This window comes from Channa argus, unplaced genomic scaffold, assembly GCF_033026475.1.
Source record: "Channa argus isolate prfri unplaced genomic scaffold, Channa argus male v1.0 Contig143, whole genome shotgun sequence".
Lineage (NCBI taxonomy): Eukaryota > Metazoa > Chordata > Actinopteri > Anabantiformes > Channidae > Channa > Channa argus.
This window is the reverse complement of record NW_027125362.1, coordinates 1-24441: the sequence shown is the minus strand read 5'-3', so window position 1 is coordinate 24441 and position 24441 is coordinate 1. Positions and strand designations below refer to the sequence as shown.

Genomic DNA, 24441 nt, shown 5'->3' with positions numbered 1-24441 from the left:
TTGACAACCAAGTCTGGGAATGCTTGCTTACGGGTATTTGAGACTGCTCTATTTCCACTTCCCATGTGATCTTAATCTGTCATGATGTTGTGGATGTAGCTCAGTGGTAGAGCGCATGCTTTGCATGTATGAGGGTTCAATCCCCGGTATCTCCATGTGCTTTAACTAAATGACAGTCTGTTTGTTTCTCACCTGAGAGTGGAAAATGAGTGTCTTGGGCTTACTTCATGACCGTTGCAAGGCAATGTGACTGGGTGCACTAGCCAACTATCTTTGAAACTAAAATGAAGTCCGTTTACCTTTGACTTGCCTTCCATCTCCATGTACTTTTAAAAATGACAGTCTGTTTATATGTCACCTGTGAGAGAGCGGATCTGATTCAGGTTGAGGTTCATCCGGGTTTTCAAGTTGGAAAAATTTTCATGACTGATCAGTCAGAATCTTTACGGACTTGTACTGTATACTTTACCAATTTGATTTCTTAAGAGAATAAAAAAAAGGTGCGTTTGAAGTGGTGGTGGTATAGTGGTGAGCATAGCTCCCTCCCCAGCTGTTGACCACGGTTTGATTCCCTGCCCTTGCAGTTGTCTTCTGTTTAGCGATTTGAAATTTGTGTGGTTTTTCGATACTTTAGAAATGTCAAAGTAAACATGTTTGTAGGGTAAAGAGAACAAGCTTTGATCAGGCTAAAGAAAATGCGCTAGGAAAAGAGTCAAGAGTTGTTGGCTTTAAACAATCACGGCTCTAAATGACCTTCATTCCATCGTTAGGTGTGGCCTCCTAATGATCGTCATCTTCCTGGGGATGTATGAAAGCCACTACAGCAATGGTGTCTGACACTGCTTACTCTGTTGGAGCGGGTCTTTACATGAACAAGTAGGGATCCAAGAGTCTTTGACAGCCAAATCTGCAAATTCTTCTTTAAAGGGATTGAAGACGGCTCTATTTCCTATTCCCATGTGTATGGCTTGCATTGGTGTGCAACCAGAGTTGTAACTCAGTGGTAGATGGCATGTGTTGCATGTAGAAGGCCCTGGGATCAATCCCTGGCATCTCCACATGCTTTTAAAAATGCCAGTCTGTTTATTTCTCACTTGTGAGAGAGCGGATCTGATTCAGGTTGAGGTTGATCCGGGTTTTAAAGTTGCAATAAGTTTCATGAAAGAAGCTAATGTACTAAATCTATACTGTCAACGGTCAATGAATCTCTGCAACAAGCGCAGCATCTGAACCAATATTCAGCGCACTGCAGACAAGAGCCAACTATCTTTGAAACTTAACGAAACTCTTTCAACTAAAAAGAAGTCGATTTGACATGACTTACCTTCCAGACCCGGATGACTGAGACTCATTACTGACTGGTACTATCTACTCTACCGATTAGATTTTTTAAGAAAATGAAAATGAAATGCTTTTGAAGCGATGGTGGTATAGTGGTGAGCATAGCTGCCTTCCAAGCAGTTGACACGGGTTCGATTCCCGGCCATCGCAGTTGTCTTCTATTTAGCGATTTGAAAATTGTGCGGTCTTTCGGTACTTTCGAAATCTCAAAGTAAGCATCTTCTCTAGAGTGAAGAGATCAAACTTTGATCAGGATCAAGAAAATGCGCTAGGAAAAGAGTCAAGAGTTGTTGTTTTCAAACAATCACGGCTCTAAATGACCTTCATTCCATCGTTAAGTTTGGCCTCCTAATGATTGTCATCTTCCTGGGGATGTATGAAAACCACTACAGCAATGGTGTCTGACACTGCTTACTCTGTTGGAGCGGGTCTTTACATGAACAAGTAGGGATCCGAGAGTCCTTGACAGCCAAATCTGCAAATGCTTCTTTATAGGTGTTGAAGACGGCTCTTTTTCCTATTCCCATGTGTATGGCTTATGTGCCAGTGCAACTGGGGATGTAGCTCAGTGGTAGAGCGCATGCTTTGCATGTATGAGGCCCTGGGTTCAATCCCCAGCATCTCCACGTGCTTTAACAAAATGATAGTGTCTTTGTTTCTCAGCTAAGAGTGGAAAATAACTGACTTGGGCTTGCTTCATGACCATGGCAAGGCAATGTGACTGGGTGAACTAGCCAACTATCTTTGAGAACATTTTAACGACGAAGAAGTCCATTTGACGTGACTTACCTGCCAGACCCTGGGATCAATTCCTGGCATCTCCATGTACTTAAAAAATGACAGTCTGTTTATTCGACACCTGTGAGAGAGTGGATCTCATTCAGGCTGAGGTTCATCCGGGTTTTCAAGTTGCAAAAATTTGAATGACTGTGCCTCCTTGTCTTCCAACTATGCCCAGCTAACTATTGCTCTACCCACTGCCAATTACCTGGATTACGTGTGTTGAGACAGTCACCAATTGGAAGAGAACATTATGCTTTGCCTTATCCCACCCCACCCTAAACTAAGATGCTATCTTTAAGCTCTGATTGGCTGAACAAACCTGATCCAGGTAGTAGGTATTGTGTACAGCCGAAATTGTCAGAAAACAAGCAAGACGAGGGTCCTTGACAACCAAGTCTGGGAATGCTTGCTTACGGGTATTTGAGACTGCTCTTTTTCCACTTCCCATGTGATCTTAATCTGTCATGATGTTGGGGATGTAGCTCAGTGGTAGAGCGCATGCTTTGCATGTATGAGGGTTCAATCCCCGGTATCTCCATGTGCTTTAATTAAATGACAGTCTGTTTGTTTCTCACCTGAGAGTGGAAAATGAGTGTCTTGGGCTTACTTCATGACCGTTGCAAGGCAATGTGACTGGGTGCACTAGCCAACTATCTTTGAAACTAAAATGAAGTCCATTTAACATGACTTGCCTTCCATCTCCATGTACTTTTAAAAATGACAGTCTGTTTATATGTCACCTGTGAGAGAGCGGATCTGATTCAGGTTGAGGTTCATCCGGGTTTTCAAGTTGGAAAAATTTTCATGACTGATCAGTCAGAATCTTTACTGACTTCTACTGTATACTTTACCAATTTGATTTCTTAAGAGAATAAAAAAAAGGTGTGTTTGAGGTGGTGGTGGTATAGTGGTGAGCATAGCTCCCTCCCCAGCCGTTGACCACGGTTTGATTCCCTGCCCTTGCAGTTGTCTTCTGTTTAGCGATTTGAAATTTGTGTGGTTTTTCGATACTTTAGAAATGTCAAAGTAAACATGTTTGTAGGGTAAAGAGAACAAGCTTTGATCAGGCTAAAGAAAATGCGCTAGGAAAAGAGTCAAGAGTTGTTGGCTTTAAACAATCACGGCTCTAAATGACCTTCATTCCATCGTTAGGTGTGGCCTCCTAATGATCGTCATCTTCCTGGGGATGTATGAAAGCCACTACAGCAATGGTGTCTGACACTGCTTACTCTGTTAGAGCGAGTCATTACATGAACAAGTAGGGATCCGAGAGTCGTTGACAGCCAAATCTGCAAATTCTTCTTTAAAGGGATTGAAGACGGCTCTATTTCCTATTCCCATGTGTATGGCTTGAATTGGTGTGCAACCAGAGATGTAGCTCAGTGGTAGATGGCATGTGTTGCATGTAAAAGGCCTTGGGATCAATCCCTGGCATCTCCACATGCTTTTAAAAATGCCAGTCTGTTTATTTCTCACTTGTGAGAGACGGATCTGATTCAGGTTGAGGTTGATCCGGGTTTTAAAGTTGCAATAAGTTTCATGAAAGAAGCTAATGTTCTAAATCTATACTGTCAACGGTCAATGAATCTCTGCAACAAGCGCAGCATCTGAACCAATATTCAGCGCACTGCAGACAAGAGCCAACTATCTTTGAAACTTAACGAAATTCTTTCAACTAAAAAGAAGTCCATTTGACATGACTTACCTTCCAGACCCGGATGACTGAGACTCTTTACTGACTTGTACTGTATACTCTACCGATTAGATTTTTTAAGAGAATGAAAATAAAGTGCTTTTGAAGCGATGGTGGTATAGTGGTGAGCATAGCTGCCTTCCAAGCAGTTGACCCGGGTTCGATTCCCGGCCATCGCAGTTGTCTTCTATTTAGCGATTTGAAAATGGTGCGGCCTTTCGGTACTTTCGAAATCTCAAAGTAAGCATCTTCTCTAGAGTGAAGAGATCAAACTTTGATCAGGATCAAGAAAATGCGCTAGGAAAAGAGTCAAGAGTTGTTGTTTTCAAACAATCACGGCTCTAAATGACCTTCATTCCATCGTTAGGTGTGGCCTCCTAATGATCGTCATCTTCCTGGGGATGTATGAAAGCCACTACAGCAATGGTGTCTGACACTGCTTACTCTGTTGGAGCGGGTCTTTACATGAACAAGTAGGGATCCGAGAGTCCTTGACAGCCAAATCTGCAAATGCTTCTTTAAAGGTGTTGAAGACGGCTCTTTTTCCTATTCCCATGTGTATGGCTTATGTGCCAGTGCAACTGGGGATGTAGCTCAGTGGTAGAGCGCATGCTTTGCATGTATGAGGCCCTGGGTTCAATCCCCAGCATCTCCACGTGCTTTAACAAAATGATAGTGTCTTTGTTTCTCAGCTGAGAGTGGAAAATAACTGACTTGGGCTTGCTTCATGACCATGGCAAGGCAATGTGACTGGGTGAACTAGCCAACTATCTTTGAGAACATTTCAACGACAAAGAAGTCCATTTGACGTGACTTACCTGCCAGACCCTGGGATCAATTCCTGGCATCTCCATGTACTTAAAAAATGACAGTCTGTTTATTCGACACCTGTGAGAGAGTGGATCTCATTCAGGCTGAGGTTCATCCGGGTTTTCAAGTTGCAAAAATTTGAATGACTGTGCCTCCTTGTCTTCCAACTATGCCCAGCTAACTATTGCTCTACCCACTGCCAATTACCTGGATTACGTGTGTTGAGACAGTCACCAATTGGAAGAGAACATTATGCTTTGCCTTATCCCACCCCACCCTAAACTAAGATGCTATCTTTAAGCTCTGATTGGCTGTACAAACCTGATCCAGGTAGTAGGTATTGTGTACAGCCGAAATTGTCAGAAAACAAGCAAGACGAGGGTCCTTGACAACCAAGTCTGGGAATGCTTGCTTACGCGTATTTGAGACTGCTCTATTTCCACTTCCCATGTGATCTTAATCTGTCATGATGTTGGGGATGTAGCTCAGTGGTAGAGCGCATGCTTTGCATGTATGAGGGTTCAATCCCTGGTATCTCCATGATCTTTAACTAAATGACAGTCTGTTTGTTTCTCACCTGAGAGTGGAAAATGAGTGGCTTGGGCTTACTTCATGACCGTTGCAAGGCAATGTGACTGGGTGCACAAGCCAACTATCTTTGAAACTAAAATGAAGTCCATTTACCTTTGACTTGCCTTCCATCTCCATGTACTTTTAAAAATGACAGTCTGTTTATATGTCACCTGTGAGAGACCGGATCTGATTCAGGTTGAGGTTCATCCGGGTTTTCAAGTTGGAAAAATTTTCATGACTGATGAATGATTCATGAATGATTTTCATTTTCTGATCAGTCAGAATCTTTACTGACTTGTACTGTATACTTTACCAATTTGATTTCTTAAGAGAATTAAAAAAAGGTGCGTTTGAAGTGGTGGTGGTATAGTGGTGAGCATAGCTCCCTCCCCAGCCGTTGACCACGGTTTGATTCCCTGCCCTTGCAGTTGTCTTCTGTTTAGCGATTTGAAATTTGTGTGGTTTTTCGATACTTTAGAAATGTCAAAGTAAACATGTTTGTAGGGTAAAGAGAACAAGCTTTGATCAGGCTAAAGAAAATGCGCTAGGAAAAGAGTCAAGAGTTGTTGGCTTTAAACAATCACGGCTCTAAAGGACCTTCATTCAATCGTTAGGTGTGGCCTCCTAATGATCGTCATCTTCCTGGGGATGTATGAAAGCCACTACAGCAATGGAGTCTGACACTGCTTACTCTGTTGGAGCAGGTCTTTACATGAACAAGTGGGGATCCGAGAGTCCTTGACAGCCAAATCTGCAAATTCTTCTTTAAAGGGATTGAAGACGGCTCTATTTCCTATTCCCATGTGTATGGCTTGCATTGGTGTGCAACCAGAGTTGTATCTCAGTGGTACATGGCATGTGTTGCATGTAGAAGGCCCTGGGTTCAATCCCCGGCATCTCCACGTGCTTTAACAAAATGATAGTGTCTTTGTTTCTCAGCTGAGAGTGGAAAATAACTGACTTGGGCTTGCTTCATGACCATGGCAAGGCAATGTGACTGGGTGAACTAGCCAACTATCTTTGAGAACATTTTAACGACAAAGAAGTCCATTTGACATGACTTACCTGCCAGACCCTGGGATCAATCCCTGGGATCAATTCCTGGCATCTCCATGTACTTAAAAAATGACAGTCTGTTTATTCGACACCTGTGAGAGAGTGGATCTCATTCAGGCTGAGGTTCATCTGGGTTTTCAAGTTGCAAAAATTTGAATGACTGTGCCTCCTTGTCTTCCAACTATGCCCAGCTAACTATTGCTCTACCCACTGCCAATTACCTGGATTACGTGTGTTGAGACAGTCACCAATTGGAAGAGAACATTATGCTTTGCCTTATCCCACCCCACCCTAAACTAAGATGCTATCTTTAAGCTCTGATTGGCTGAACAAACCTGATCCAGGTAGTAGGTATTGTGTACAGCCGAAATTGTCAGAAAACAAGCAAGACGAGGGTCCTTGACAACCAAGTCTGGGAATGCTTGCTTACGGGTATTTGAGACTGCTCTATTTCCACTTCCCATGTGATCTTAATCTGTCATGATGTTGGGGATGTAGCTCAGTGGTAGAGCGCATGCTTTGCATGTATGAGGGTTCAATCCCCGGTATCTCCATGTGCTTTAATTAAATGACAGTCTGTTTGTTTCTCACCTGAGAGTGGAAAATGAGTGTCTTGGGCTTACTTCATGACCGTTGCAAGGCAATGTGACTGGGTGCACTAGCCAACTATCTTTGAAACTAAAATGAAGTCCATTTAACATGACTTGCCTTCCATCTCCATGTACTTTTAAAAATGACAGTCTGTTTATATGTCACCTGTGAGAGAGCGGATCTGATTCAGGTTGAGGTTCATCCGGGTTTTCAAGTTGGAAAAATTTTCATGACTGATCAGTCAGAATCTTTACTGACTTCTACTGTATACTTTACCAATTTGATTTCTTAAGAGAATAAAAAAAGGTGTGTTTGAGGTGGTGGTGGTATAGTGGTGAGCATAGCTCCCTCCCCAGCCGTTGACCACGGTTTGATTCCCTGCCCTTGCAGTTGTCTTCTGTTTAGCGATTTGAAATTTGTGTGGTTTTTCGATACTTTAGAAATGTCAAAGTAAACATGTTTGTAGGGTAAAGAGAACAAGCTTTGATCAGGCTAAAGAAAATGCGCTAGGAAAAGAGTCAAGAGTTGTTGGCTTTAAACAATCACGGCTCTAAATGACCTTCATTCCATCGTTAGGTGTGGCCTCCTAATGATCGTCATCTTTCTGGGGATGTATGAAAGCCACTACAGCAATGGTGTCTGACACTGCTTACTCTGTTGGAGCGGGTCTTTACATGAACAAGTAGGGATCCAAGAGTCCTTGACAGCCAATTCTGCAAATTCTTCTTTAAAGGGATTGAAGACGGCTCTTTTTCCTATTCCCATGTGTATGGCTTATGTGCCAGTGCAACTGGGGATGTAGCTCAGTGGTAGAGCGCATGCTTTGCATGTATGAGGCCCTGGGTTCAATCCCCAGCATCTCCACGTGCTTTAACAAAATGATAGTGTCTTTGTTTCTCAGCTAAGAGTGGAAAATAACTGACTTGGGCTTACTTCATGACCATGGCAAGGCAATGTGACTGGGTGAACTAGCCAACTATCTTTGAGAACATTTTAACGACAAAGAAGTCCATTTGACATGACTTACCTGCTAGACCCTGGGATCAATTCCTGGCATCTCCATGTACTTAAAAAATGACAGTCTGTTTATTCGACACCTGTGAGAGAGTGGATCTCATTCAGGTTGAGGTTCATCCGGGTTTTCAAATTGCAAAAATTTGAATGACTGTGCCTCCTTGTCTTCCAACTATGCCCAGCTACCTATTGCTCTACCCACTGCCAATTACCTGGATTACGTGTGTTGAGACAGTCACCAATTGGAAGAGAACATTATGCTTTGCCTTATCCCACCCCACCCTAAACTAAGATTCTATCTTTAAGCTCTGATTGGCTGAACAAACCTGATCCAGGTAGTAGGTATTGTGTACAGCCGAAATTGTCAGAAAACAAGCAAGACGAGGGTCCTTGACAACCAAGTCTGGGAATGCTTGCTTACGGGTATTTGAGACTGCTCTATTTCCACTTCCCATGTGATCTTAATCTGTCATGATGTTGTGGATGTAGCTCAGTGGTAGAGCGCATGCTTTGCATGTATGAGGGTTCAATCCCCGGTATCTCCATGTGCTTTAACTAAATGACAGTCTGTTTGTTTCTCACCTGAGAGTGGAAAATGAGTGGCTTGGGCTTACTTCATGACCGTTGCAAGGCAATGTGACTGGGTGCACTAGCCAACTATCTTTGAAACTAAAATGAAGTCCATTTAACATGACTTGCCTTCCATCTCCATGTACTTTTAAAAATGACAGCTGTTTATATGTCACCTGTGAGAGAGCGGATCTGATTCAGGTTGAGGTTCATCCGGGTTTTCAAGTTGGAAAAATTTTCATGACTGATCAGTCAGAATCTTTACTGACTTGTACTGTATACTTTACATTTTTGATTTCTTAAGAGAATTAAAAAAAGGTGCGTTTGAAGTGGTGGTGGTATAGTGGTGAGCATAGCTCCCTCCCCAGCCGTTGACCACGGTTTGATTCCCTGCCCTTGCAGTTGTCTTCTGTTTAGCGATTTGAAATTTGTGTGGTTTTTCGATACTTTAGAAATGTCAAAGTAAACATGTTTGTAGGGTAAAGAGAACAAGCTTTGATCAGGCTAAAGAAAATGCGCTAGGAAAAGAGTCAAGAGTTGTTGGCTTTAAACAATCACGGCTCTAAAGGACCTTCATTCCATCGTTAGGTGTGGCCTCCTAATGATCGTCATCTTCCTGGGGATGTATGAAAGCCACTACAGCAATGGTGTCTGACACTGCTTACTCTGTTGGAGCGGGTCTTTACATGAACAAGTGGGGATCCGAGAGTCCTTGACAGCCAAATATGCAAATTCTTCTTTAAAGGGATTGAAGACGGCTCTATTTCCTATTCCCATGTGTATGGCGTGCATTGGTGTGCAACCAGAGATGTAGCTCAGTGGTAGATGGCATGTGTTGCATGTAGAAGGCCTTGGGATCAATCCCTGGCATCTCCACATGCTTTTAAAAATGCCAGTCTGTTTATTTCTCACTTGTGAGAGAGCGGATCTGATTCAGGTTGAGGTTGATCCGGGATTTAAAGTTGCAATAAGTTTCATGAAAGAAGCTAATGTACTAAATCTATACTGTCAACGGTCAATGAATCTCTGCAACAAGCGCAGCATCTGAACCAATATTCAGCGCACTGCAGACAAGAGCCAGCTATCTTTGAAACTTAACGAAACTCTTTCAACTAAAAAGAAGTCCATTTGACATGACTTACCTTCCAGACCCGGATGACTGAGACTCTTTACTGACTTGTACTGTACACTCTACCGATTAGATTTTTTAAGAGAATGAAAATAAATTGCTTTTGAAGCGATGGTGGTATAGTGGTGAGCATAGCTGCCTTCCAAGCAGTTGACCCGGGTTCGATTCCCTGCCATCGCAGTTGTCTTCTATTTAGCGATTTGAAAATTGTGCGGTCTTTCGGTACTTTCGAAATCTCAAAGTAAGCATCTTCTCTAGAGTGAAGAGATCAAACTTTGATCAGGATCAAGAAAATGCGCTAGGAAAAGAGTCAAGAGTTGTTGTTTTCAAACAATCACGGCTCTAAATGACCTTCATTCTATCGTTAAGTTTGGCCTCCTAATGATTGTCATCTTCCTGGGGATGTATGAAAACCACTACAGCAATGGTGTCTGACACTGCTTACTCTGTTGGAGCGGGTCTTTACATGAACAAGTAGGGATCCGAGAGTCCTTGACAGCCAAATCTGCAAATGCTTCTTTAAAGGTGTTGAAGACGGCTCTTTTTCCTATTCCCATGTGTATGGCTTATGTGCCAGTGCAACTGGGGATGTAGCTCAGTGGTAGAGCGCATGCTTTGCATGTATGAGGCCCTGGGTTCAATCCCCAGCACCTCCACTTACTTTAACAAAATGATAGTGTCTTTGTTTCTCTGCTGAGAGTGGAAAATAACTGACTTGGGCTTGCTTCATGACCATGGCAAGGCAATGTGACTGGGTGAACTAGCCAACTATCTTTGAGAACATTTCAATGACAAAGAAGTCCATTTGACATGACTTACCTGCCAGACCCTGGGATCAATTCCTGGCATCTCCATGTACTTAAAAAATGACAGTCTGTTTATTCGACACCTGTGAGAGAGTGGATCTCATTCAGGTTGAGGTTCATCCGGGTTTTCAAGTTGCAAAAATTTGAATGACTGTGCCTCCTTGTTTTCCAACTATGCCCAGCTAACTATTGCTCTACCCACTGCCAATTACCTGGATTACGTGTGTTGAGACAGTCACCAATTGGAAGAGAACATTATGCTTTGCCTTATCCCACCCCACCCTAAACTAAGATGCTATCTTTAAGCTCTGATTGGCTGAACAAACCTGATCCAGGTAGTAGGTATTGTGTACAGCCGAAATTGTCAGAAAACAAGCAAGACGAGGGTCCTTGACAACCAAGTCTGGGAATGCTTGCTTACGGGTATTTGAGACTGCTCTATTTCCACTTCCCATGTGATCTTAATCTGTCATGATGTTGGGGATGTAGCTCAGTGGTAGAGCGCATGCTTTGCATGTATGAGGGTTCAATCCCCGGTATCTCCATGTGCTTTAACTAAATGACAGTCTGTTTGTTTCTCACCTGAGAGTGGAAAATGAGTGTCTTGGGCTTACTTCATGACCGTTGCAAGGCAATGTGACTGGGTGCACTAGCCAACTATCTTTGAAACTAAAATGAAGTCCATTTAACATGACTTGCCTTCCATCTCCATGTACTTTTAAAAATGACAGTCTGTTTATATGTCACCTGTGAGAGAGCGGATCTGATTCAGGTTGAGGTTCATCCGGGTTTTCAAGTTGGAAAAATTTTCATGACTGATCAGTCAGAATATTTACTGACTTGTACTGTATACTTTACCAATTTGATTTCTTAAGAGAATAAAAAAAAGGTGTGTTTGAAGTGGTGGTGGTATAGTGGTGAGCATAGCTCCCTCCCCAGCCGTTGACCACGGTTTGATTCCCTGCCCTTGCAGTTGTCTTCTGTTTAGCGATTTGAAATTTGTGTGGTTTTTCGATACTTTAGAAATGTCAAAGTAAACATGTTTGTAGGGTAAAGAGAACAAGCTTTGATCAGTCTAAAGAAAATGCGCTAGGAAAAGAGTCAAGAGTTGTTGGCTTTAAACAATCACGGCTCTAAAGGACCTTCATTCCATCGTTAGGTGTGGCCTCCTAATGATCGTCATCTTCCTGGGGATGTATGAAAGCCACTACAGCAATGGTGTCTGACACTGCTTACTCTGTTGGAGCGGGTCTTTACATGAACAAGTGGGGATCTGAGAGTCCTTGACAGACAAATCTGCAAATTCTTCTTTAAAGGGATTGAAGACGGCTCCATTTCCTATTCCCATGTGTATGGCTTGCATTGGTGTGCAACCAGAGTTGTAGCTCAGTGGTAGATGGCATGTGTTGCATTTAGAAGTCCCTGGGATCAATCCCTGGCATCTCCACATGCTTTTAAAAATGCCAGTCTGTTTATTTCTCACTTGTGAGAGAGCGGATCTGATTCAGGTTGAGGTTGATCCGGGTTTTAAAGTTGCAATAAGTTTCATGAAAGAAGCTAATGTACTAAATCTATACTGTCAACGGTCAATGAATCTCTGCAACAAGCGCAGCATCTGAACCAATATTCAGCGCACTGCAGACAAGAGCCAACTATCTTTGAAACTTAACGAAACTCTTTCAACTAAAAAGAAGTCGATTTGACATGACTTACCTTCCAGACCCGGATGACTGAGACTCATTACTGACATGTGGTAGAGCGCATGCTTTGCATGTATGAGGCCCTGGGTTCAATCCCCAGCATCTCCACGTGCTTTAACAAAATGATAGTGTCTTTGTTTCTCAGCTAAGAGTGGAAAATAACTGACTTGGGCTTGCTTCATGACCATGGCAAGGCAATGTGACTGGGTGAACTAGCCAACTATCTTTGAGAACATTTTAACGACAAAGAAGTCCATTTGACGTGACTTACCTGCCAGACCCTGGGATCAATTCCTGGCATCTCCATGTACTTAAAAAATGACAGTCTGTTTATTCGACACCTGTGAGAGAGTGGATCTCATTCAGGCTGAGGTTCATCCGGGTTTTCAAGTTGCAAAAATTTGAATGACTGTGCCTCCTTGTCTTCCAACTATGCCCAGCTAACTATTGCTCTACCCACTGCCAATTACCTGGATTACGTGTGTTGAGACAGTCACCAATTGGAAGAGAACATTATGCTTTGCCTTATCCCACCCCACCCTAAACTAAGATGCTATCTTTAAGCTCTGATTGGCTGAACAAACCTGATCCAGGTAGTAGGTATTGTGTACAGCCGAAATTGTCAGAAAACAAGCAAGACGAGGGTCCTTGACAACCAAGTCTGGGAATGCTTGCTTACGGGTATTTGAGACTGCTCTTTTTCCACTTCCCATGTGATCTTAATCTGTCATGATGTTGGGGATGTAGCTCAGTGGTAGAGCGCATGCTTTGCATGTATGAGGGTTCAATCCCTGGTATCTCCATGTGCTTTAATTAAATGACAGTCTGTTTGTTTCTCACCTGAGAGTGGAAAATGAGTGTCTTGGGCTTACTTCATGACCGTTGCAAGGCAATGTGACTGGGTGCACTAGCCAACTATCTTTGAAACTAAAATGAAGTCCATTTAACATGACTTGCCTTCCATCTCCATGTACTTTTAAAAATGACAGTCTGTTTATATGTCACCTGTGAGAGAGCGGATCTGATTCAGGTTGAGGTTCATCCGGGTTTTCAAGTTGGAAAAATTTTCATGACTGATCAGTCAGAATCTTTACTGACTTCTACTGTATACTTTACCAATTTGATTTCTTAAGAGAATAAAAAAAAGGTGTGTTTGAGGTGGTGGTGGTATAGTGGTGAGCATAGCTCCCTCCCCAGCCGTTGACCACGGTTTGATTCCCTGCCCTTGCAGTTGTCTTCTGTTTAGCGATTTGAAATTTGTGTGGTTTTTCGATACTTTAGAAATGTCAAAGTAAACATGTTTGTAGGGTAAAGAGAACAAGCTTTGATCAGGCTAAAGAAAATGCGCTAGGAAAAGAGTCAAGAGTTGTTGGCTTTAAACAATCACGGCTCTAAATGACCTTCATTCCATCGTTAGGTGTGGCCTCCTAATGATCGTCATCTTTCTGGGGATTTATGAAAGCCACTACAGCAATGGTGTCTGACACTGCTTACTCTGTTGGAGCGGGTCTTTACATGAACAAGTAGGGATCCAAGAGTCCTTGACAGCCAATTCTGCAAATTCTTCTTTAAAGGGATTGAAGACGGCTCTATTTCCTATTCCCATGTGTATGGCTTGCATTGGTGTGCAACCAGAGTTGTGGCTCAGTGGTAGATGGCATGTGTTGCATGTAGAAGGCCCTGGGATCAATCCCTGGCATCTCCACATGCTTTTAAAAATGCCAGTCTGTTTATTTCTCACTTGTGAGAGAGCGGATCTGATTCAGGTTGAGGTTGATCCGGGTTTTAAAGTTGCAATAAGTTTCATGAAAGAAGCTAATGTACTAAATCTATACTGTCAACGGTCAATGAATCTCTGCAACAAGCGCAGCATCTGAACCAATATTCAGCGCACTGCAGACAAGAGCCAACTATCTTTGAAACTTAACGAAACTCTTTCAACTAAAAAGAAGTCCATTTGACATGACTTACCTTCCAGACCCTGGGATCAATTCCTGGCATCTCCATGTACTTAAAAAATGACAGTCTGTTTATTCGACACCTGTGAGAGAGTGGATCTCATTCAGGCTGAGGTTCATCCGGGTTTTCAAGTTGCAAAAATTTGAATGACTGTGCCTCCTTGTCTTCCAACTATGCCCAGCTAACTATTGCTCTACCCACTGCCAATTACCTGGATTACGTGTGTTGAGACAGTCACCAATTGGAAGAGAACATTATGCTTTGCCTTATCCCACCCCACCCTAAACTAAGATTCTATCTTTAAGCTCTGATTGGCTGAACAAACCTGATCTAGGTAGTAGGTATTGTGTACAGCCGAAATTGTCAGAAAACAAGCAAGACGAGGGTCCTTGACAACCAAGTCTGGGAATGCTTGCTTACGGGTATTTGAGACTGCTCTATTTCCACTTCCCATGTGATCTTAATCTGTCATGATGTTGTGGATGTAGCTCAGTGGTAGAGCGCATGCTTTGCATGTATGAGGGTTCAATCCCCGGTATCTCCATGTGCTTTAACTAAATGACAGTCTGTTTGTTTCTCACCTGAGAGTGGAAAATGAGTGTCTTGGGCTTACTTCATGACTGTTGTAAAGTAATGTGACTGGGTGCACTAGCCAACTATCTTTGAAACTAAAATGAAGTCCATTTACCTTTGACTTGCCTTCCATCTCCATGTACTTTTAAAAATGACAGTCTGTTTATATGTCACCTGTGAGAGAGCGGATCTGATTCAGGTTGAGGTTCATCCGGGTTTTCAAGTTGGAAAAATTTTCATGACTGATCAGTCAGAATCTTTACGGACTTGTACTGTATACTTTACCAATTTGATTTCTTAAGAGAATAAAAAAAAGGTGCGTTTGAAGTGGTGGTGGTATAGTGGTGAGCATAGCTCCCTCCCCAGCTGTTGACCACGGTTTGATTCCCTGCCCTTGCAGTTGTCTTCTGTTTAGCGATTTGAAATTTGTGTGGTTTTTCGATACTTTAGAAATGTCAAAGTAAACATGTTTGTAGGGTAAAGAGAACAAGCTTTGATCAGGCTAAAGAAAATGCGCTAGGAAAAGAGTCAAGAGTTGTTGGCTTTAAACAATCACGGCTCTAAATGACCTTCATTCCATCGTTAGGTGTGGCCTCCTAATGATCGTCATCTTCCTGGGGATGTATGAAAGCCACTACAGCAATGGTGTCTGACACTGCTTACTCTGTTGGAGCGGGTCTTTACATGAACAAGTAGGGATCCAAGAGTCCTTGACAGCCAATTCTGCAAATTCTTCTTTAAAGGGATTGAAGATGGCTCTATTTCCTATTCCCATGTGTATGGCTTGCATTGGTGTGCAACCAGAGTTGTAACTCAGTGGTAGATGGCATGTGTTGCATGTAGAAGGCCCTGGGATCAATCCCTGGCATCTCCACATGCTTTTAAAAATGCCAGTCTGTTTATTTCTCACTTGTGAGAGAGCGGATCTGATTCAGGTTGAGGTTGATCCGGGTTTTAAAGTTGCAATAAGTTTCATGAAAGAAGCTAATGTACTAAATCTATACTGTCAACGGTCAATGAATCTCTGCAACAAGCGCAGCATCTGAACCAATATTCAGCGCACTGCAGACAAGAGCCAACTATCTTTGAAACTTAACGAAACTCTTTCAACTAAAAAGAAGTCCATTTGACATGACTTACCTTCCAGACCCGGATGACTGAGACTCATTACCGACTTGTACTGTATACTGTACCGATTAGATTTTTTAAGAAAATGAAAATAAAATGCTTTTGAAGCGATGGTGGTATAGTGGTGAGCATAGCTACCTTCCAAGCAGTTGACCCGGGTTCCATTCCTGGCCATCGCAGTTGTCTTCTATTTAGCGATTTGAAAATTATGCGGTCTTTCGGTACTTTCGAAATCTCAAAGTAAGCATCTTCTCTAGAGTGAAGAGATCAAACTTTGATCAGGATCAAAAAAATGCGCTAGGAAAAGAGTCAAGAGTTGTTGTTTTCAAACAATCACGGCTCTAAATGACCTTCATTCCATCGTTAAGTTTGGCCTCCTAATGATTGTCATCTTCCTGGGTATGTATGAAAACCACTACAGCAATGGTGTCTGACACTGCTTACTTCTTTGGAGCGGGTCTTTACATGAACAAGTAGGGATCCGAGAGTCCTTGACAGCCAAATCTGCAAATGCTTCTTTAAAGGTGTTGAAGACGGCTCTTTTTCCTATTCCCATGTGTATGGCTTATGTGCCAGTGCAACTGGGGATGTAGCTCAGTGGTAGAGCGCATGCTTTGCATGTATGAGGCCCTGGGTTCAATCCCCAGCATCTCCACGTGCTTTAACAAAATGATAGTGTCTTTGTTTCTCAGCTGAGAGTGGAAAATAACTGACTTGGGCTTGCTTCATGACCATGGCAAGGCAATGTGACTGGGTGAACTAGCCAATTATCTTTGAGAACATTTTAACGACAAAGAAGTCCATTTGACATGACTTACCTGCCAGACCCTGGAATCAATTCCTGGCATCTCCATGTACTTAAAAAATGACAGTCTGTTTATTCGACACTTGTGAGAGAGTGGATCTCATTCAGTCTGAGGTACATCCGGGTTTTAAAGTTGCAAAAATTTGAATGACTGTGCCTCCTTGTCTTCCAACTATGCCCAGCTAACTATTGCTCTACCCACTGCCAATTACCTGGATTACGTGTGTTGAGACAGTCACCAATTGGAAGAGAACATTATGCTTTGCCTTATCCCACCCCACCCTAAACTAAGATTCTATCTTTAAGCTCTGATTGGCTGAACAAACCTGATCCAGGTAGTAGGTATTGTGTACAGCCGAAATTGTCAGAAAACAAGCAAGACGAGGGTCCTTGACAACCAAGTCTGGGAATGCTTGCTTACGGGTATTTGAGACTGCTCTATTTCCACCTCCCATGTGATCTTAATCTGTCATGATGTTGTGGATGTAGCTCAGTGGTAGAGCGCATGCTTTGCATGTATGAGGGTTCAATCCCCGGTATCTCCATGTGCTTTAACTAAATGATAGTCTGTTTGTTTCTCACCTGAGAGTGGAAAATGAGTGTCTTGGGCTTACTTCATGACCGTTGCAAGGCAATGTGACTGGGTGCACTAGCCAACTATCTTTGAAACTAAAATGAAGTCCATTTACCTTTGACTTGCCTTCCATCTCCATGTACTTTTAAAAATGACAGTCTGTTTATATGTCACCTGTGAGAGAGCGGATCTGATTCAGGTTGAGGTTCATCCGGGTTTTCAAGTTGGAAAAATTTTCATGACTGATCAGTCAGAATCTTTACTGACTTGTACTGTATACTTTACCAATTTGATTTCTTAAGAGAATTAAAAAAAGGTGCGTTTGAAGTGGTGGTGGTATAGTGGTGAGCATAGCTCCCTCCCCAGCCGTTGACCACGGTTTGATTCCCTGCCCTTGCAGTTGTCTTCTGTTTAGCGATTTGAAATTTGTGTGGTTTTTCGATACTTTAGAAATGTCAAAGTAAACATGTTTGTAGGGTAAAGAGAACAAGCTTTGATCAGGCTAAAGAAAATGCGCTAGGAAAAGAGTCAAGAGTTGTTGGCTTTAAACAATCACGGCTCTAAAGGACCTTCATTCAATCGTTAGGTGTGGCCTCCTAATGATCGTCATCTTCCTGGGGATGTATGAAAGCCACTACAGCAATGGAGTCTGACACTGCTTACTCTGTTGGAGCAGGTCTTTACATGAACAAGTGGGGATCCGAGAGTCCTTGACAGCCAAATCTGCAAATTCTTCTTTAAAGGGATTGAAGACGGCTCTATTTCCTATTCCCATGTGTATGGCTTGCATTGGTGTGCAACCAGAGTTGTATCTCAGTGGTACATGGCATGTGTTGCATGTAGAAGGCCCTGGGATTAATCCCTGGCATCTCCATATGCTTTTAAAAATGCCAGTCTGTTTATTTCTCACTTGTGAGAGAGCGGATCTGATTCAGGTTGAGGTTGATCCGGGTTTTAAAGTTGCAATAAGTTTCATGAAAGAAGCTAATGTACTAAATCTATACTGTCAACGGTCAATGAATCTCTGCAACAAGCGCAGCATCTGAACCAATATTCAGCGCACTGCAGACAAGAGCCAACTATCTTTGAAACTTAACGAAACTCTTTCAACTAAAAAGAAGTCCATTTGACATGACTTACCTTCCAGACCCGGATGACTGAGACTCTTTACCGACTTGTACTGTATACTCTACCGATTAGATTTTTTAAGGGAATGAAAATAAAATGCTTTTGAAGCGATGGTGGTATAGTGGTGAGCATAGCTGCCTTCCAAGCAGTTGACCCGGGTTCGATTCCCGGCCATCGCAGTTGTCTTCTATTTAGCGATTTGAAAATTGTGCGGTCTTTCGGTACTTTCGAAATCTCAAAGTAAGCATCTTCTCTAGAGTGAAGAGATCAAAATTTGATCGGGATCAAGAAAATGCGCTAGGAAAAGAGTCAAGAGTTGTTGTTTTCAAACAATCACGGCTCTAAATGACCTTCATTCCATCGTTAAGTTTGGCCTCCTAATGATTGTCATCTTCCTGGGGATGTATGAAAACCACTACAGCAATGGTGTCTGACACTGCTTACTCTGTTGGAGCGGGTCTTTACATGAAGAAGTAGGGATCCGAGAGTCCTTGACAGCCAAATCTGCAAATGCTTCTTTAAAGGTGTTGAAGACGGCTCTTTTTCCTATTCCCATGTGTATGGCTTATGTGCCAGTGCAACTGGGGATGTAGCTCAGTGGTAGAGCGCATGCTTTGCATGTATGAGGCCCTGGGTTCAATCCCCAGCATCTCCACGTGCTTTAACAAAATGATAGTGTCTTTGTTTCTCAGCTGAGAGTGGAAAATAACTGACTTGGGCTTGCTTCATGACCATGGCAAGGCAATGTGACTGGGTGAACTAGCCAACTATCTTTGAGAACATTTTAACGACAAAGAAGTCCATTTGACATGACTTACCTGCCAGACCCTGGGATCAATCCCTGGGATCAATTCCTGGCATCTCCATGTACTTAAAAAATGACAGTCTGTTTATTCGACACCTGTGAGAGAGTGGATCTCATTCAGGCTGAGGTTCATCTGGGTTTTCAAGTTGCAAAAATTTGAATGACTGTGCCTCCTTGTCTTCCAACTATGCCCAGCTAACTATTGCTCTACCCACTGCCAATTACCTGGATTACGTGTGTTGAGACAGTCACCAATTGGAAGAGAACATTATGCTTTGCCTTATCCCACCCCACCCTAAACTAAGATGCTATCTTTAAGCTCTGATTGGCTGAACAAACCTGATCCAGGTAGTAGGTATTGTGTACAGCCGAAATTGTCAGAAAAAAAGCAAGACGAGGGTCCTTGACAACCAAGTCTGGGAATGCTTGCTTACGGGTATTTGAGACTGCTCTATTTCCACTTCCCATGTGATCTTAATCTGTCATGATGTTGGGGATGTAGCTCAGTGGTAGAGCGCATGCTTTGCATGTATGAGGGTTCAATCCCCGGTATCTCCATGTGCTTTAATTAAATGACAGTCTGTTTGTTTCTCACCTGAGAGTGGAAAATGAGTGTCTTGGGCTTACTTCATGACCGTTGCAAGGCAATGTGACTGGGTGCACTAGCCAACTATCTTTGAAACTAAAATGAAGTCCATTTAACATGACTTGCCTTCCATCTCCATGTACTTTTAAAAATGACAGTCTGTTTATATGTCACCTGTGAGAGAGCGGATCTGATTCAGGTTGAGGTTCATCCGGGTTTTCAAGTTGGAAAAATTTTCATGACTGATCAGTCAGAATCTTTACTGACTTCTACTGTATACTTTACCAATTTGATTTCTTAAGAGAATAAAAAAAGGTGTGTTTGAGGTGGTGGTGGTATAGTGGTGAGCATAGCTCCCTCCCCAGCCGTTGACCACGGTTTGATTCCCTGCCCTTGCAGTTGTCTTCTGTTTAGCGATTTGAAATTTGTGTGGTTTTTCGATACTTTAGAAATGTCAAAGTAAACATGTTTGTAGGGTAAAGAGAACAAGCTTTGATCAGGCTAAAGAAAATGCGCTAGGAAAAGAGTCAAGAGTTGTTGGCTTTAAACAATCACGGCTCTAAATGACCTTCATTCCATCGTTAGGTGTGGCCTCCTAATGATCGTCATCTTCCTGGGGATGTATGAAAGCCACTACAGCAATGGTGTCTGACACTGCTTACTCTGTTAGAGCGAGTCTTTACATGAACAAGTAGGGATCCGAGAGTCGTTGACAGCCAAATCTGCAAATTCTTCTTTAAAGGGATTGAAGACGGCTCTATTTCCTATTCCCATGTGTATGGCTTGCATTGGTGTGCAACCAGAGATGTAGCTCAGTGGTAGATGGCATGTGTTGCATGTAAAAGGCCTTGGGATCAATCCCTGGCATCTCCACATGCTTTTAAAAATGCCAGTCTGTTTATTTCTCACTTGTGAGAGAGCGGATCTGATTCAGGTTGAGGTTGATCCGGGTTTTAAAGTTGCAATAAGTTTCATGAAAGAAGCTAATGTTCTAAATCTATACTGTCAACAGTCAATGAATCTCTGCAACAAGCGCAGCATCTGAACCAATATTCAGCGCACTGCAGACAAGAGCCAACTATCTTTGAAACTTAACGAAACTCTTTCAACTAAAAAGAAGTCCATTTGACATGACTTACCTTCCAGACCCGGATGACTGAGACTCTTTACTGACTTGTACTGTATACTCTACCGATTAGATTTTTTAAGAGAATGAAAATAAAGTGCTTTTGAAGCGATGGTGGTATAGTGGTGAGCATAGCTGCCTTCCAAGCAGTTGACCCGGGTTCGATTCCCGGCCATCGCAGTTGTCTTCTATTTAGCGATTTGAAAATGGTGCGGCCTTTCGGTACTTTCGAAATCTCAAAGTAAGCATCTTCTCTAGAGTGAAGAGATCAAACTTTGAACAGGATCAAGAAAATGCGCTAGGAAAAGAGTCAAGAGTTGTTGTTTTCAAACAATCACGGCTCTAAATGACCTTCATTCCATCGTTAAGTTTGGCCTCCTAATGATTGTCATCTTCCTGGGGATGTATGAAAACCACTACAGCAATGGTGTCTGACACTGCTTACTCTGTTGGAGCGGGTCTTTACATGAACAAGTAGGGATCCGAGAGTCCTTGACAGCCAAATCTGCAAATGCTTCTTTAAAGGTGTTGAAGACGGCTCTTTTTCCTATTCCCATGTGTATGGCTTATGTGCCAGTGCAACTGGGGATGTAGCTCAGTGGTAGAGCGCATGCTTTGCATGTATGAGGCCCTGGGTTCAATCCCCAGCATCTCCACGTGCTTTAACAAAATGATAGTGTCTTTGTTTCTCAGCTGAGAGTGGAAAATAACTGACTTGGGCTTGCTTCATGACCATGGCAAGGCAATGTGACTGGGTGAACTAGCCAATTATCTTTGAGAACATTTTAACGACAAAGAAGTCCATTTGACATGACTTACCTGCCAGACCCTGGGATCAATCCCTGGGATCAATTCCTGGCATCTCCATGTACTTAAAAAATGACAGTCTGTTTATTCGACACCTGTGAGAGAGTGGATCTCATTCAGGCTGAGGTTCATCTGGGTTTTCAAGTTGCAAAAATTTGAATGACTGTGCCTCCTTGTCTTCCAACTATGCCCAGCTAACTATTGCTCTACCCACTGCCAATTACCTGGATTACGTGTGTTGAGACAGTCACCAATTGGAAGAGAACATTATGCTTTGCCTTATCCCACCCCACCCTAAACTAAGATGCTATCTTTAAGCTCTGATTGGCTGAACAAACCTGATCCAGGTAGTAGGTATTGTGTACAGCCGAAATTGTCAGAAAAAAAGCAAGACGAGGGTCCTTGACAACCAAGTCTGGGAATGCTTGCTTACGGGTATTTGAGACTGCTCTATTTCCACTTCCCATGTGATCTTAATCTGTCATGATGTTGGGGATGTAGCTCAGTGGTAGAGCGCATGCTTTGCATGTATGAGGGTTCAATCCCCGGTATCTCCATGTGCTTTAATTAAATGACAGTCTGTTTGTTTCTCACCTGAGAGTGGAAAATGAGTGTCTTGGGCTTACTTCATGACCGTTGCAAGGCAATGTGACTGGGTGCACTAGCCAACTATCTTTGAAACTAAAATGAAGTCCATTTAACATGACTTGCCTTCCATCTCCATGTACTTTTAAAAATGACAGTCTGTTTATATGTCACCTGTGAGAGAGCGGATCTGATTCAGGTTGAGGTTCATCCGGGTTTTCAAGTTGGAAAAATTTTCATGACTGATCAGTCAGAATCTTTACTGACTTCTACTGTATACTTTACCAATTTGATTTCTTAAGAGAATAAAAAAAGGTGTGTTTGAGGTGGTGGTGGTATAGTGGTGAGCATAGCTCCCTCCCCAGCCGTTGACCACGGTTTGATTCCCTGCCCTTGCAGTTGTCTTCTGTTTAGCGATTTGAAATTTGTGTGGTTTTTCGATACTTTAGAAATGTCAAAGTAAACATGTTTGTAGGGTAAAGAGAACAAGCTTTGATCAGGCTAAAGAAAATGCGCTAGGAAAAGAGTCAAGAGTTGTTGGCTTTAAACAATCACGGCTCTAAATGACCTTCATTCCATCGTTAGGTGTGGCCTCCTAATGATCGTCATCTTCCTGGGGATGTATGAAAGCCACTACAGCAATGGTGTCTGACACTGCTTACTCTGTTAGAGCGAGTCTTTACATGAACAAGTAGGGATCCGAGAGTCGTTGACAGCCAAATCTGCAAATTCTTCTTTAAAGGGATTGAAGACGGCTCTATTTCCTATTCCCATGTGTATGGCTTGCATTGGTGTGCAACCAGAGATGTAGCTCAGTGGTAGATGGCATGTGTTGCATGTAAAAGGCCTTGGGATCAATCCCTGGCATCTCCACATGCTTTTAAAAATGCCAGTCTCTTTATTTCTCACTTGTGAGAGAGCGGATCTGATTCAGGTTGAGGTTGATCCGGGTTTTAAAGTTGCAATAAGTTTCATGAAAGAAGCTAATGTTCTAAATCTATACTGTCAACAGTCAATGAATCTCTGCAACAAGCGCAGCATCTGAACCAATATTCAGCGCACTGCAGACAAGAGCCAACTATCTTTGAAACTTAACGAAACTCTTTCAACTAAAAAGAAGTCCATTTGACATGACTTACCTTCCAGACCCGGATGACTGAGACTCTTTACTGACTTGTACTGTATACTCTACCGATTAGATTTTTTAAGAGAATGAAAATAAAGTGCTTTTGAAGCGATGGTGGTATAGTGGTGAGCATAGCTGCCTTCCAAGCAGTTGACCCGGGTTCGATTCCCGGCCATCGCAGTTGTCTTCTATTTAGCGATTTGAAAATGGTGCGGCCTTTCGGTACTTTCGAAATCTCAAAGTAAGCATCTTCTCTAGAGTGAAGAGATCAAACTTTGAACAGGATCAAGAAAATGCGCTAGGAAAAGAGTCAAGAGTTGTTGTTTTCAAACAATCACGGCTCTAAATGACCTTCATTCCATCGTTAAGTTTGGCCTCCTAATGATTGTCATCTTCCTGGGGATGTATGAAAACCACTACAGCAATGGTGTCTGACACTGCTTACTCTGTTGGAGCGGGTCTTTACATGAACAAGTAGGGATCCGAGAGTCCTTGACAGCCAAATCTGCAAATGCTTCTTTAAAGGTGTTGAAGACGGCTCTTTATCCTATTCCCATGTGTATGGCTTATGTGCCAGTGCAACTGGGGATGTAGCTCAGTGGTAGAGCGCATGCTTTGCATGTATGAGGCCCTGGGTTCAATCCCCAGCATCTCCACGTGCTTTAACAAAATGATAGTGTCTTTGTTTCTCAGCTGAGAGTGGAAAATAACTGACTTGGGCTTGCTTCATGACCATGGCAAGGCAATGTGACTGGGTGAACTAGCCAAATATCTTTGAGAACATTTTAACGACAAAGAAGTCCATTTGAAGTGACTTACCTGCCAGACCCTGGGATCAATTCCTGGCATCTCCATGTACTTAAAAAATGACAGTCTGTTTATTCGACACCTGTGAGAGAGTGGATCTCATTCAGGCTGAGGTTCATCCGGGTTTTCAAGTTGCAAAAATTTGAATGACTGCGCCTCCTTGTCTTCCAACTATGCCCAGCTAACTATTGCTCTACCCACTGCCAATTACCTGGATTACGTGTGTTGAGACAGTCACCAATTGGAAGAGAACATTATGCTTTGCCTTATCCCACCCCACCCTAAACTAAGATGCTATCTTTAAGCTCTGATTGGCTGAACAAACCTGATCCAGGTAGTAGGTATTGTGTACAGCCGAAATTGTCA

The 24441-nt window shown here is 42.7% G+C and overlaps 14 non-coding genes across 14 annotated transcripts; all 14 read left to right on the top strand.

The window, feature by feature from the left end:
* The first annotated feature begins 1419 nt into the window (after positions 1-1419).
* trnag-ucc (transfer RNA glycine (anticodon UCC)) lies at positions 1420-1491 on the top strand. The gene has a single exon. It is a non-coding gene; the product is annotated as a tRNA-Gly (tRNA).
* A 404-nt stretch (positions 1492-1895) lies between these two features.
* Positions 1896-1967, top strand: trnaa-ugc (transfer RNA alanine (anticodon UGC)). The gene has a single exon. It is a non-coding gene; the product is annotated as a tRNA-Ala (tRNA).
* A 1957-nt stretch (positions 1968-3924) lies between these two features.
* trnag-ucc (transfer RNA glycine (anticodon UCC)) lies at positions 3925-3996 on the top strand. The gene has a single exon. It is a non-coding gene; the product is annotated as a tRNA-Gly (tRNA).
* A 404-nt stretch (positions 3997-4400) lies between these two features.
* On the top strand, positions 4401-4472 carry trnaa-ugc (transfer RNA alanine (anticodon UGC)). The gene has a single exon. It is a non-coding gene; the product is annotated as a tRNA-Ala (tRNA).
* A 3167-nt stretch (positions 4473-7639) lies between these two features.
* Positions 7640-7711, top strand: trnaa-ugc (transfer RNA alanine (anticodon UGC)). Its single transcript has one exon. It is a non-coding gene; the product is annotated as a tRNA-Ala (tRNA).
* Positions 7712-9668: 1957 nt separating this feature from the next.
* On the top strand, positions 9669-9740 carry trnag-ucc (transfer RNA glycine (anticodon UCC)). Its single transcript has one exon. It is a non-coding gene; the product is annotated as a tRNA-Gly (tRNA).
* A 404-nt stretch (positions 9741-10144) lies between these two features.
* trnaa-ugc (transfer RNA alanine (anticodon UGC)) lies at positions 10145-10216 on the top strand. Its single transcript has one exon. It is a non-coding gene; the product is annotated as a tRNA-Ala (tRNA).
* A 6093-nt stretch (positions 10217-16309) lies between these two features.
* On the top strand, positions 16310-16381 carry trnaa-ugc (transfer RNA alanine (anticodon UGC)). The gene has a single exon. It is a non-coding gene; the product is annotated as a tRNA-Ala (tRNA).
* Positions 16382-18340: 1959 nt separating this feature from the next.
* Positions 18341-18412, top strand: trnag-ucc (transfer RNA glycine (anticodon UCC)). Its single transcript has one exon. It is a non-coding gene; the product is annotated as a tRNA-Gly (tRNA).
* A 404-nt stretch (positions 18413-18816) lies between these two features.
* On the top strand, positions 18817-18888 carry trnaa-ugc (transfer RNA alanine (anticodon UGC)). The gene has a single exon. It is a non-coding gene; the product is annotated as a tRNA-Ala (tRNA).
* Positions 18889-20858: 1970 nt separating this feature from the next.
* On the top strand, positions 20859-20930 carry trnag-ucc (transfer RNA glycine (anticodon UCC)). The gene has a single exon. It is a non-coding gene; the product is annotated as a tRNA-Gly (tRNA).
* Positions 20931-21334: 404 nt separating this feature from the next.
* trnaa-ugc (transfer RNA alanine (anticodon UGC)) lies at positions 21335-21406 on the top strand. The gene has a single exon. It is a non-coding gene; the product is annotated as a tRNA-Ala (tRNA).
* Positions 21407-23376: 1970 nt separating this feature from the next.
* Positions 23377-23448, top strand: trnag-ucc (transfer RNA glycine (anticodon UCC)). The gene has a single exon. It is a non-coding gene; the product is annotated as a tRNA-Gly (tRNA).
* A 404-nt stretch (positions 23449-23852) lies between these two features.
* trnaa-ugc (transfer RNA alanine (anticodon UGC)) lies at positions 23853-23924 on the top strand. Its single transcript has one exon. It is a non-coding gene; the product is annotated as a tRNA-Ala (tRNA).
* The last annotated feature ends 517 nt before the right edge of the window (positions 23925-24441 follow it).